The sequence below is a fragment of the Petaurus breviceps genome, unplaced genomic scaffold, assembly GCF_028583685.1.
Source record: "Petaurus breviceps papuanus isolate PSGF00001 unplaced genomic scaffold, PetGlider_PUasm1.0 181, whole genome shotgun sequence".
Taxonomy (NCBI): domain Eukaryota; kingdom Metazoa; phylum Chordata; class Mammalia; order Diprotodontia; family Petauridae; genus Petaurus; species Petaurus breviceps.
Window position 1 is genome coordinate 16,526,011 of NW_027185784.1, and position 13,059 is coordinate 16,539,069.

Genomic DNA, 13,059 nt, shown 5'->3' on the forward strand with positions numbered 1-13,059 from the left:
GCCTGAATTTACCCAACTGTCACCTGGATTCAAAGGTAGGCAGCTCTCAGCTCCTCATCCAGCTCCTTGTCCAGTTCCACATTGAAGCTCACAGTGTCCTGTCCACTTCAAGTCCTTTACAGTTTCTGTTTCTGGGAAGACAAATCTTAACAGAGCCAAAACAACATTCCTACACATTGCCAACACCATCATTAATTCACTTTCTTCCTGTGAAACCAACACAGACCCACAAACATAGTCTGAGAACTCAATAGACATTGTCAGTATAGTCCCAGGACCTCTGAAACCCTCCTCCAGGATTTCTGTAAACAGACAACAAGAAAATCCTGTTTTAGGGCTTCCAGTAAAGTCCCAGGGCATCTGTACCAAGTATTACAAACACAAATCAACACAGACAGAACAAACAGTGCTGGAATACCACAAGTTTTCTTCTCAATTCTGCCACCACAAAGTGTTCCCTTTTCAGTTCTGCTCTCTCCCAGCTTATGCTTAACTTTTTATCTGGTCATTAGCTCCTCCCTATTCCGCCCACCTCTTACGTCCTTCCTGTTCTTGTCTTTGGCAAGTTCCTCCCACTGTGAGCTTCACAAGTTCTGTTTCTTAACAAAGACTTGATATAATCATGGTCAAGGCATTAAAGAAATTTGAACTGAAACAGGGTGCTAAATAATTAAATAGCGAAACAAGGCACTAAATACTTCTTTGCTTGCCATTACAGCATGTGTTCCTAAAGTGTTGCTTGTTGTTTTCCTGGTCAGAAAACTTCAATGCTTCTTTACAACCTTTGGAATAAAATCTAAATTCCTTGACCAAATGTTAGAGACCATCCATGTAAGGGAAAGAGCACTGAGCTGAAAATCAGGGACTTGGGTTTGAATCCCAACTCAGCTACTTAATGCCTAGAAAGACACAGGCAAGTCACATGACATCTTTGCATCTCACTTTCATAGATCATATGAAAAGCTCCTTCCAGCTCTAAGTTATGGTTCAGTAAGCACCCGTAGCATCTCTTCACCTTTATTAGCCTCTATTTTCTTACATGAACACTTTGCTTCAGTAAAACTTTAATGAAGGATTTATAACTTTGGGTCCATGAGTTTTTAAAAAAAATATTTTAATAGCTATATTTCAGTATAGATGGTTTCATTGTAGTCCTAAGCATTTTACATTTTTCATTTAAAAACATCCTGAGAAGGCATATGTAGACTTAATCGTGTCACAAACAAATGTAAGGGGCTTCTCTAAGGGAAAGTAACCTCTCTCTTTTTCCATGCTTAGATCACTTAGCTTAAAGAGATTATTTGAAATATTACACACTGCTTCATGTTGATGGTTTCTTTTGTATGTGTTATCTGATGCCTCCAAATACTTTACTAGGGGCAGGAATCCTGGCTTTATATTTATTTATGTTTTTAAGAAATATATCTCATTAACGTCTTTTGTTATGTTTTAAGTAACTGTTAGTTTAGAATATCCCTGTTCTCAAAAATGAAAGGAAAACGGTGAAGCAAAACTGACTGACAGCATGATTATATTTGACAGTCTCCACAGCACTTCCACCCCTGAAGACCTTCCACCTTCTTTCCAATAAGAGGGAAGTGTATTTAATCATCCCTGCTCTGGGACTGAGACTGGTCATTGCAATTAATTTGATTTCAGCTGTCGTTGAGCGTTGTTTCCTTTTACATTATTGTAGTCACTGTCTGTATTGTCCTCCCGTTTCTGTTTTCTTCCCTTGGCATTCACTTACATGAACCTTCCAGTGTTTCTTTGAATTCTCCATATTCACTGTTTCTTAATGTTCAATAACATCCCATTATATTCTTGTGCCTAATTTATTTACTCATTCCCCAGTTGATGCCTACTTACTTTGTTTCCAGTTCTTTGTTAACACAGAAGTATTGTTATGAATATTTTAATATATATATTGTAATTCCTTTTGATATGTGCTTCCTCATATGGCAAAGGATACAATAATTAGTGACTTTTCTTATGTAATTCCAAATTGTTTTCTGTAATGGTTCAATTTCAACAGCAGTTTATTAGTGTGTCTACCTTCTCCTTTACTTATACTTCCTTAGAGTGGTTAGCAGAGTCTCTCTGCAAGTTGGATATGCGTTGATTATGTATTGATTAGCATGATGGACTTTCAGATACTATGTAAAACTGGTGTGTTTTTTGTGGGTGTCAAAGTTAACTTTTCCTAATTAGAAATTTATGTCATATAATTTAGGTAAGATTCTAGGAGGTCAACTTAAACAGCTTTTTATCTTTTGAAGGACATCTTCTTAAATTGTGCTAACCTAAAGAATGCTTGTTAATCATTCAGATTAATGCAGACTTACCAATATGGGGCCTGAAATGCTATGGGCAAGCAAAACTGTTAATAAACAATGTTAGTGTCATGTCACCATTACCCTGTGTCATTCATTGTTACTGACTGCATTGTTGCCCTGTTTCTTTGATAAGTATGGGAAACGTATTGACAGTTTTAAATGTGGATAAATTAAAAACAAATCTATTCATACAGTTGGTCTGTCATTTTCTTAAAAAGCTTCTGGAACAGGAGATTTCATATCCACCTGTCTTTATGCTGGTATGCCTCATCCTTGGCTAAATGTTCATCATATTTTCACTTTCCAACCATTCTTCTGTTCTGTCTTTTCTAGTCAATTATACTCTTCCATTCTCAATTCTTCCTTCAATATCTTTGGAGTTTCCAGCCTATAACTAACTCTTGAGTAGTGAGGCTATTTTAATCAGGGAGTGCATTTCACCTGAAGGGTAGCTATGCTTCAGTGGTGTCAGAGGTGTTTCTCTTAGAGTAGTTTGTAATATTTTGTCATCCTCTGGGAGGAAAGGTGCTATAGAAATGTTAAGACTATTATCATAAATCCAGTGCTACTCTCCAGAACATTGCTAAAATCATTGATGATTCTTTTGCATAACCAAAGAATTAAACAAAAAAAGTCATATTAATTTTCAGCTCCATTAGAGATGCAGGAAAAAAAAGATGTTTGCCAAATGGAAAAAGGCTAAATTGGTAAGGGAAAGAAATTTTAATTTCAAGCTTCATGAGAATATTACAAATAATCGAGCATAAAAAAAAAACTACCAAAAAGTGCTTGACAGTGTCCTTTTTAAGTCCTGTTTAAAAAAAAGACAGAAGGAACCAAAAAGATGGGAAATTCGAATTCCTGTAATTGTGTCACTTTATGGTAGCAAATGACTTCTGAGAGCATAATTTTAAAGACACCCAGCTGATCTCTCATAATTAGTATCGTTTTTGCCACGGTTACCAAGTATTTATTTTGTAGTCACTGGTCAAACACTTCTGCCTTCTGAATTTCCCCTCTGGGAAGAGCTGAAGAGAACCAGGTGTTGTCTCTCTTTTCTTTCTAAGGGCAGAATTAAACTGCTTTCTTTTTAGTAAGGCAGTGAGGTATTCTGCTCATATGAAAGATTGAAGCTGAAGTTCACCATGTAAAGAAGCAGTGGGAAGGACGTATGCTAGAAAAAACACTGAATTTGGAGTCCAGAACATGAAGGTTGGCCACAGCTCTGCCCCTCCCTATCTGTGGACCAGGGTTACAGGCTAGCTTCCCCACCTGAAATGAGGAGAATTCTGCTTTCAGTTCATGAGTTATATAAATACAAGCTATTGTACTTTTTCAACCTACAGATAAGTGTACTGAGAAGTGTTAAAAACGAGATGGTAGTGCTCAGCTTCTCAGATTATGAATCAGCACAACTGAAGAGGAGAGATGTGAAAGAATTTGCCGTTATGAGTATTGTTCTTTTCTTTAAAAAAAAAAATAACCAAAACATAAACCTGTGAAGTCCATCAAAGAGTCTGAAGAGTCCTTAGTATAATGTCTGGCATTCTCAACTTGGACTTCTAAAAATTCTCTGGCTTCCCTGGATCAGATTACTTATGAGCAGTTTGCAGCATTTATGGAAGAGAGTGAAGAGAACCAGCGAACTGTGGCAGTTGTTGATGTGCTGTGCTTCTTCACACGTTGTCCCGTTGTGACTAGCTCTGGAGGCAGAGAGATGTATTATCCAAGAATATATGAAAAAGATCTTTAGATTGGGAAGAGGCCATATGCTCCTCATGCCCACGCTTGGTGGGGTCTAATCTGACAGTGAATCATTTGGGGTTTGTGCTGGATAAACCTCATTAGTGTTAAAGAGCTGCTGACACCTTCTGGAAAACAGAAAAACTTTCTGTTTAGTGATTACTCAGACAGATGCTTTTTTCCCCCACTTCTTTCCCCCTTTTTATCACATATGTACCTTCACAATGCGCAGTAAGAAAAGGCTAACATGCAAACATTTTTTGGCAGGAGCAAGCCTCTGAGTTATGGCAATTTCTGAGGTCTGAAAACATGATGTCAGGAAAACAATCTGAGTATTTAATCCAGCTAGCCCCAAAACTTAGATTTACAATCTAGGGAGCATTTCTCATTGGCTGAGAGATCAAATGATAACTTTAGGACTCCACAAGCAAATTGTTGGCATAGTAGATGATGGTGGTGGTGAGATGGTGGCATTAGTAAAAACACTGCATTTTGAGTCAGAGAACCTGAGGTCAAATCCCAGTTCTCTTCTCTAATTAGCTTTGTGATCTTGGGCAAGTCACCTGATTTTATGAGGCAGGATTGGATTAGATCATCCCTAAGGACCTAACTCTCGTGCTCCTGTGAGCATCAGCAAAGAATTTGTACATTGAGCTTGTTCTTAATGTTCCAGTCATTCAAAAACAGAAAGGGTTAAAATCCACAAATCAGTCTCTGCCACTGACTAGTTTGAAAATCACCTTACCTTTTTTCTGCTACTTTCTTCATGTGTGAAATGGAGACCCTTGGCATGAAGTAGCCACATTATCTCCTGATTTATCCAGAATTCTATTTTGAAGTCAGTAGGCGAGACTAAGATGATAAGGAGATGATAAGGAGAAGAAGAAGAATTGATTTTGAATGACAGATCTTCATGTGTTTTTACAATTAAGTAAATTCTATCCAGGCAACTGAGCAGTTAACTGAGAAGCTGCATAGTGAGTGCAGAGGAAGATACCCAAATTCGGCTGTCCCAGTCTTAGTCCTGGGTCTGTAGTTTGTTATTAACTCTTGACCTTTTCATATTGATATCTTATGTGCTTTTCTACCAACAAGCTCCAAGTCCTCCTTAGTGCTTATTTTTCCCTGCTGGACTTTAAGCTAATGAAAGCAGAGACCTGAGTCTTCACTTTGTATCTCTCCCAACAAAATACTACTGTAGAACTTTTTCTCTAAGTGCTTAATTGTTGAATGACTATTGAGTAATACTCGTACTTCCAATTTCTGTATGAGGTAAATAAAATACCCACTTTACAACATTAGTGTTTTGCCAGTAAGAAAACTAGCATAAAGAGTTGAAGTAATTTTGAAGTGGGGAGCTGTTATACCATCAAGATCTGCCAGACAGAGCTTGCTTATGTTATAGTTTTTGCCTCCAATTTTGATTTCCTATGAGAGAAGATTTGCTCTCCTTTAATAACAACTATGAACAAAGACTGAGAAACAGAAGAAATGATGAGCAGATTTCCCCAAATAGAATGTTCTCCCTAGAGTTCCATGTACAATCATAGATTTTCTTCCTCTATAATATTTCTTCTATTTTCCATTTCATTTCCATTGCCATTGCCTTTATTCCCCACCTTCAGACTTATTCTTCAGTCCTGTCTTTTATTGCTAAATAGGTTTCTCACATAATAGATAATCTTTCTCAATCTGAAAATTGGTCTTTGGTGTCTACATACTATTTAAAACCTTAATTAGGGGCCCTCAGCTGTGAACCTAGCTACTTCTTTTTTTTAAGCAATCGGGGTTAAGTAACTTGCTCAAGGTTACACGGCCAGGTCTTTCTGGGTGAGTGCTAAGCGTCTGAGCCTGGGATTCGATCTCCAGGTCTTCTCAACACTGGAGCCGGTGCTCTTACTCGCTGTGCTACCTGGCCGCCCTTTTATGTTTATCTGGTATAGGACTTCACAAAAATAAGCATCCACTGAATTACCCCTCTTCCTCCTTTTCTTCTTCTCCACTTCCTCCTCTGCCTCCTCCAACTAGATATTAGATTGTTTTTTTTTCTGTCCCAGAAAAGTAAATTCACTAAATTCCCTCACTGAGACTTTACCACTGTTATTCTCAAAGCTCTGCTCATGCCATCCTTCTAGCTCAAGCTGACATCCCTATTCTTCTTTTTTCAACCATAGACTTTCTTTTCCTGATCTGGACTGACTAGTTGAGTGACATTAAGCAAATCATGGAACCCCAATTAACCTCAGTTTCCTCATCTGTAAAACTGTATGTAAAATTAGGGAATTGGGATAAATGAACCCTAAGGTTCCTCTCGGTTAACGCTCCTCACAAAAAAGGAGGCTCCAGGTACCTCCATCACTTCAAACAACACTGTGTTTATGTTTATACCCATGTTAAAGATTTCAAAGTTTTAATGGATTTTGTCATAAGGAGAGAAAATTCTTACCACTTTTTTAGTTATAACCTGAAGTGGGATTTTGTCAGGCTTCTCAAATTATTCCACACATTTTTTGGATTTAGCATTGGAATGGACCTATGAAAGCATCTGTTCCAACTCATTCATTTCACAGATGAAAAAACAGAAGCACAGAGAAGTGACCTTCCCAAAGATTCCATAAGTATTAAGAAGCAAGAAAGGGTTCAAAACTCAGTTCACTGATCTCAATTCCATCACTCCTCTCATTGTACTACATTGCTCCCTCCATTTTGGTGCTTTTGACATACAAACTATGGACCCAATGTCTGGGTGCCTTGTTTAATTAATTCATATTCATCCACTTAAAACTTTTTTCTTTCATCTGCTCCCATTCTCAGCAGTCTCTATCATTTTCATTTAGTTGTATTGTACTTTTACTTTGGAGTAAAGGAAGGGAGTGGGTCATAGCTTTATTTTAATTCCATTTCCACTGTAAAATTTGCTCAAAAAATCTTTCCCTCATCTCAGATAGCACAGGGAAAGATATGAATGTGAAGCAGGGTACCTTAAATGAATGCTTTCTGGTTTAATTTAGCTTGTTACAAGCACACACACACACACACACACACACACACATTGTAGAAGGTGTAGAAGCAGACTAAATAACCTTCAGTGCTTGTGTGTGACCTTAAGTAAGTCACTTATCTTTCCTGTGTCTATTTCCTCCAAATGGAAATGTTTACTTAAATTACAGGAAATGCCCTGTGGCTTAATTAGTATCTCTAAACCGATTAGAGAATGTAAAGCAGTATTCAAGTGCTTATTATTTTTTAATTACATTTATAAAGGTTAAAGTATGGATAACTCAACTATTATTATCATCATCATTTAGAATTTGTGTATCATTTATATTTTCAAAGTGCTTTCCTCATGATAATTAGCTTTTTTCATGACATTCCTGTGAATTATGTCATTATTATCCTCAATGAAATGTTGCCATTTCTCCTGTTAGACATTATTCAACCATGCTAAACTTAGAGGGGAGGATGAAAACAACAGATCGCTTTGGTATTGATAACAGCAAGGGTAAATATTCTTATAGCGTTGCAGATAACCAAGAGCCTGAAACTCCTTCAAATGACTGTCGTGCAGTAGTTAAGATGGCTATTATGTTATATTTTACTCTAGCTACAGTAAATGCTAAATCTCCTCAGTCTTCCAGGCTTGAATCTCAGAGTTATCTTTGAATCCTTTCTCCCTCACCCCCTGCATCCAGTTAGTTTCCAAACCCCTAAAGAATTTTCTGTATCTGTCCTGTCCTCTCCTCTCTATTTTACTGCTTTCACCGTAGTTCACCTCTTCATCATTTCTCACATGGAACATTATAATAATTTTTTTCCTCATTTTAGTCTTTCCTCTCTAATCCCTCCTTACACAAGAGTCATATTCTGATATACAAGTTTGTATCTTTCTTTTGATCGAAAACCTTCAGGGGCTCCCTATTGCCTATAGGAGAGAATACAAAGTCTTTGGCTTGGAATTTGGGTCTAATTCTCCTTTTCTAGACTTATTTGTCAATATTTTTCATGTACTTTAGATTTCATTCACACTGAGCTACTAGCTTTTACCTGTTCTCTTTGTGAACTCTCCTGCCTCTATGCAGCAGGGCAGGCTGTCCCTTGAGCCTAAAATGAGCACATCTTTATGTTTTTAGTTGTTCAATTCAGTTTATTTGTTAAATGTCTGCTGTGTTGATATGTCTCTTCCTTTGAGACCCAGCTCAGATACCATTTCCTCATTACATAAACTTAGGCTTGAGGTCATAAAAAACTTCCTGATGATCTGTCCAAAATTAGAATGGGCTAGCTTCAGAGTTAGTTGATGTGTACTGTCACTGGAGGCCTTTGAGTAAAGACTGGATAACTACTTGTTGGATATTTTAGAGTTCTTATTGAAGGGACAGCTAGGTGGTGCAGTGGATAGAGTGTGGGAACTGGAGTCGAAGACTTGTCCTCCCAAGTTCAAATCTGGTCTTAGAGATTTACTAGCCATATGACCCTGGGCAAGCCACTTAACGCTGTTTGCCTTAGTTTCCTCATCTGTAAAATGAGCATGAGAAAAAAATGGCGAACTCTAATGTCTTTGCCAAGAAATCCACAAATGTGGTCACAGAGTCAGCCATGTCTGAAACAAATAAACAACAACATTCTTGTTGAGGTATGTGTTAGGCAGAGTAGAATGTTTCTGAGGGCTCCTGCAGCTCTGAGATTTGAGTCATCTACAATAAAGCATTTATTGTTATAGTGTGAAAGGCTGTACTAGGGATACAAAACCACCAAATAAAAAAAAATTAAGCAGAACACATTCCCTGGCTTCATGGAGCCTAAACCCAGTGAGGAAGACAACATATAGGCATTAGAAATATAAAGAAACAAAATGTTATTTTCATATATTAAAACCATTTTTTGCTTTATAGTTTCACCTTATGAGGATAAACAAATAAATATGAATCTACATCTATATCTAACCTTTTATTGCTATTAACTAACAGCTGTATGGACAGTAAAGATCATAAGTTCGGTGATGAGAAGATCACTTTGAATTGGAGTAATGAAAGGAGGCCTTGTACAGTAGACAAGATGTCAGCTGAACTTTGAAGGCATGGTGTCAGTCAGACAATTGGAAAGAAGGAGTGGGACGTCCTAGACTGGGACAGCGGGATGACCTGTGGTGGGAAATTGTTTGGTACGCTCAGTAGTCGTCTTAATAACAGAATGGTTTGGGTGAAGTGGAAGTTGATGGTTTCTATTGACAGTGGGAGAGTAGGTTCAGAAATTGGGTTGTGATAAGATTTTGGAGGACTTTGAATTCTAGATACAGGAATTTAGTCTTTATTCTTAAGATACTTAAGAACTCTTGAAGATTTTGCTGCTTTTCGGGATGCAGTGGGTTATAACATAAGACATAAACAGAAGTTTTAAGAAGATTCACATTGCAGTAATGAGTAGTTTGGAGAAAGTAGAGAGCAGAGGCAGGAGGAAACCATAATAGCAGTTATTGTAATAGTCCATTTATGACCTGATGAGAGTGTACCTTGAATAAGTTATTGAAGGCCTTGGCTTGCTAGAATGAGGATTCTGTTCTTGGGCATCCTATATAATGCTTATTATAGGAGCCGCAGATATTTACTGCTTACCTATTATGTGCTCAGAAGTGTAATGATCCAGAGAAATAAGCCTTGGATCATTTTGTCTACTTAAGAGTCATTAACTTGTGTCTTAACTTGAGGTACTTCCTACTTTCTATTTCAGACGATCATGACTGTCGTTGCCTGGGTATATGCCTGACTGAAGGTTCTTCTCTCTACCCTTCATCTGTTTCTTCACTTCATTTCAATATCAATAACATTATATCCTTACCTTTGTATATGGAATTTACAGCTTTTAAAGCACTTTCATATATACTCTCTCATTTATTCTTCAAAACTATACTGTAGCTAGGTAGCTAGAGCAGGCATAATTATCCCTATTTTATAGATTAGGAGACTCAGAGAGGGCCTGCATACCACAGCAAGGACCTGAGTCTTCCGTCCCCTAGTCCAGTGCTCCCTCCAGTACACCATGTTGCCATAAATCATTGCAGATCCTCTGCTCCTCTCGACCTTTTCTCACTTCTTGCTGGTGGTGACCAGATCCTTTTCAGGATTTGCTTTAGATCTTTTTCTGTTCCAGAAACTAATGGAAGCAAAATCCTTCTACCCGCTTTGTGTTGCATGATTAATAGGGGCTACATGGGGGTTTGATTAATGAGGGAATGAAAGGACTGGTATATAGAAAAGTAAAAAGATAAATGTAGAGATACATGGAAGATGTAGGTGATTGATGGGAGCTTTGACAGTGTGAATGGTCAGAAGAGAAGAGAACAGGGAGCAGAATTAACAAAAAAAGGAAGAGAGAAAAACAAAACAGAGGAAGAAGAAAGAAAATATGTATGGAAAGAGGGGCAAGAGAAAGGGCAGAGGATACAGAAAAGATGATATCTAGGAATGTTGGGTTTCTGAATTTTCTAGTTGAGGAACATTGGAGCAATGAGGAACAATGGAACAATTCTGGTTCCTTGAAAAAGGCCTGAAAATGCAGAAGGGAACACAAGTTTTAATTTTGTTACTATTATTAAGCTTAATTTGTATATTTCTTTACAAAAAACTATGCAACAGAAGCTTACAGTTTCTTGTACAACTTTCTTTTCTATTATTTGTATCATGAAATATTTGTGTTTTGTTAATGACTAATTTCACAATAAAAATAAAATTAAAAAAATCACATTTCTTCCAAATGGGTCAGTGTTTAAAAAAAAATTAGCTTTGATCAGTGCTAAAGAAATTTATAGTAGTTATGGGAGCTTCTTAGAGACTTTCTCCTCAACTGAAGGTATTACATGTTTCTTCATATCATTCTGGAATGATTCTTGAAAGTAGTGATCTTTTCAAAAGAACAGTCAGTTGCATTCAGCAATTTCCCTTGATGCCTGACTTATACTTGCATTCTAGCCTCCAGTCTGTTGAGCTCTCAAGGTTTAAAGAGGTTCATGGCTATTCCACTTCAGTATTCCAAAAGGTCAGAGACTACTTAATTGGTCTCTCTACCTTTGAGGATTTCAAACTTTCATACTTTAAATTTAGAATGAGTTGTCTTCATGAATTGTTGTAGCAAAAACAAACCACACACCAAAGGAAAAGGCCTCATGTTCTGGTGGGCAACCCTTTTTTAGCCCATGGAGGGGTATACTGAACTTACTGGGAAAGCATTTAAATAGGGAAGCTCTTTCTCTTGATTTTAGAATAGGTGACATCAAATATTACTTTAAAAGCTGCTTTTCTATTTTTCTGTGTCCATCTGTGACATGATTTAAGCTTCTTCAACCTCTTAATACATTCCTGAATTTATTATTTTTAATAGCTGCTGTGTTTATATTAGAACTAGCATATTAATTACCCCTTTTAAGGCAAATCACTACCCAAAACACATTAACTTTGTCTGCACTGAGAACTGTGGCAACACATTTTCACCTGACAGAAGGGGGTGGAAAGGAAATTAACTAATGAAATAGTTGTTCCAGCCTGGTCTGTAATTAAAGAGACTTTGCAAAGCTCTTTGGGAAGCTAGATTACTGGGAAAGTGTGAGAGAAATAGCAGTCATCTGTTGCTATACTAAATGAATATCTAATAGAAATGAGTACTTTTGGAAAAACTATTTAAAACAAGAACGTCAGAATTACATTTTTTTTTCTCATAGTAATCTAGATGAGAAGCTATACATGAGCCCAGAATTTCATTTTCATATTTTCAGTCATTACAAAGTACCCGTTCAATATCTTTAGTATGCCAAACTTTTAATAATTAAATCTAAAAGGCATTTATTAAGCACCTAGCCTGTGCAAACCACCGTACCTAGGTGCTGGGGATACAAAAACAGAAATTCAACAGTTCCTATCTTCAAGGAGAGAAAAAGTATTTTAAAAGGGAGAGAAAACCAGGATGGGTTCATTGCTTTAGAGATAGAATGGACATTAGAGGCAGTGTTCAGTAGTGGATCAGATTCTGTCCTTGCAATCAGGAAGACCCAGGTTCGATCCCTGCCTTTCTAAAGTCTTACCACTTTAATATATCCTTCAGATAGCTGCCAAAGTGACTTTCCTCAAGTACAAATTTAGCCCTCTTATGATCAAATAGAAACTTCTCTTGACATTTCAAATTCTTTACAACCTGGTCCCTTCCTATCTTTCCAGTCTTCTTCATTACACTCCTCCATAAATATTACCATCTAATTGTGTTGGCCAATTGTTATCTCCCTTCTAAATGGTCCATATCCTGTCTTCTCCCCTAGACACTGGACATCTCTCATACCTGAAATGCTCTCAGACTCCTTAACTTCCTTCAAGATATAAGTTAAAGGCCTCCTAGTGGGGGAAGTATTTTCTGGTCCTGCCCTTCTGTAAGGTTACCTTCTATTTACTCTGTATTTTGTATGTACCAGTTATTTATGTTTTCTCTCTCAGAATGTAAGGTTCTTAAGGCCAGGGATGTTTTTTTTTTCTTTTTTATTCCCAGCACTTAACATTGTGTCTGGCTTACAGTAAGTGCTTAATGAATGCTTGTTGATTGATTGCTAATTAGTGCTCCAATATTTTGTTTTTATCCTGTGTTACACAGTGAATTAGTATCAGAATTGGATGAAAGTGTGTGTGTGTGTGTGTGTGTGTGTGTGTGTGTGTGAGCACCTGCATGCTTACACTTATATGGTGCCAGGGACCAGATGTTGGTAAGCTTCCTGAAATTTGTTTTGTTTCTTGCACTTGCATTTTGGAATGTTTTGGCTTCCTCTGTGTAAAATTATAGAGCTGGAATAGGCTTTAATGAATGAAAGGTGTTATCAAACACTTTGCATATAGTCATTTATAACAGGTGTCTATGTGCATCATTTGCACACAGGTTGGGTATGATAAGTTTATTAGCCTCTTATTACTTAGTTTATTTATTCTTATGTCTGTGGGAAGAAAGAGTA

General features: G+C 37.2%; 1 protein-coding gene across 5 annotated transcripts in view; it reads left to right on the top strand.

The window, feature by feature from the left end:
- The window catches only part of EXOC4 (exocyst complex component 4), a 1,166,755-nt gene that overhangs the window by 406,894 nt on the left and 746,802 nt on the right, over nt 1–13,059 (top strand). The gene's annotated exons all lie outside the window — the stretch shown is intronic.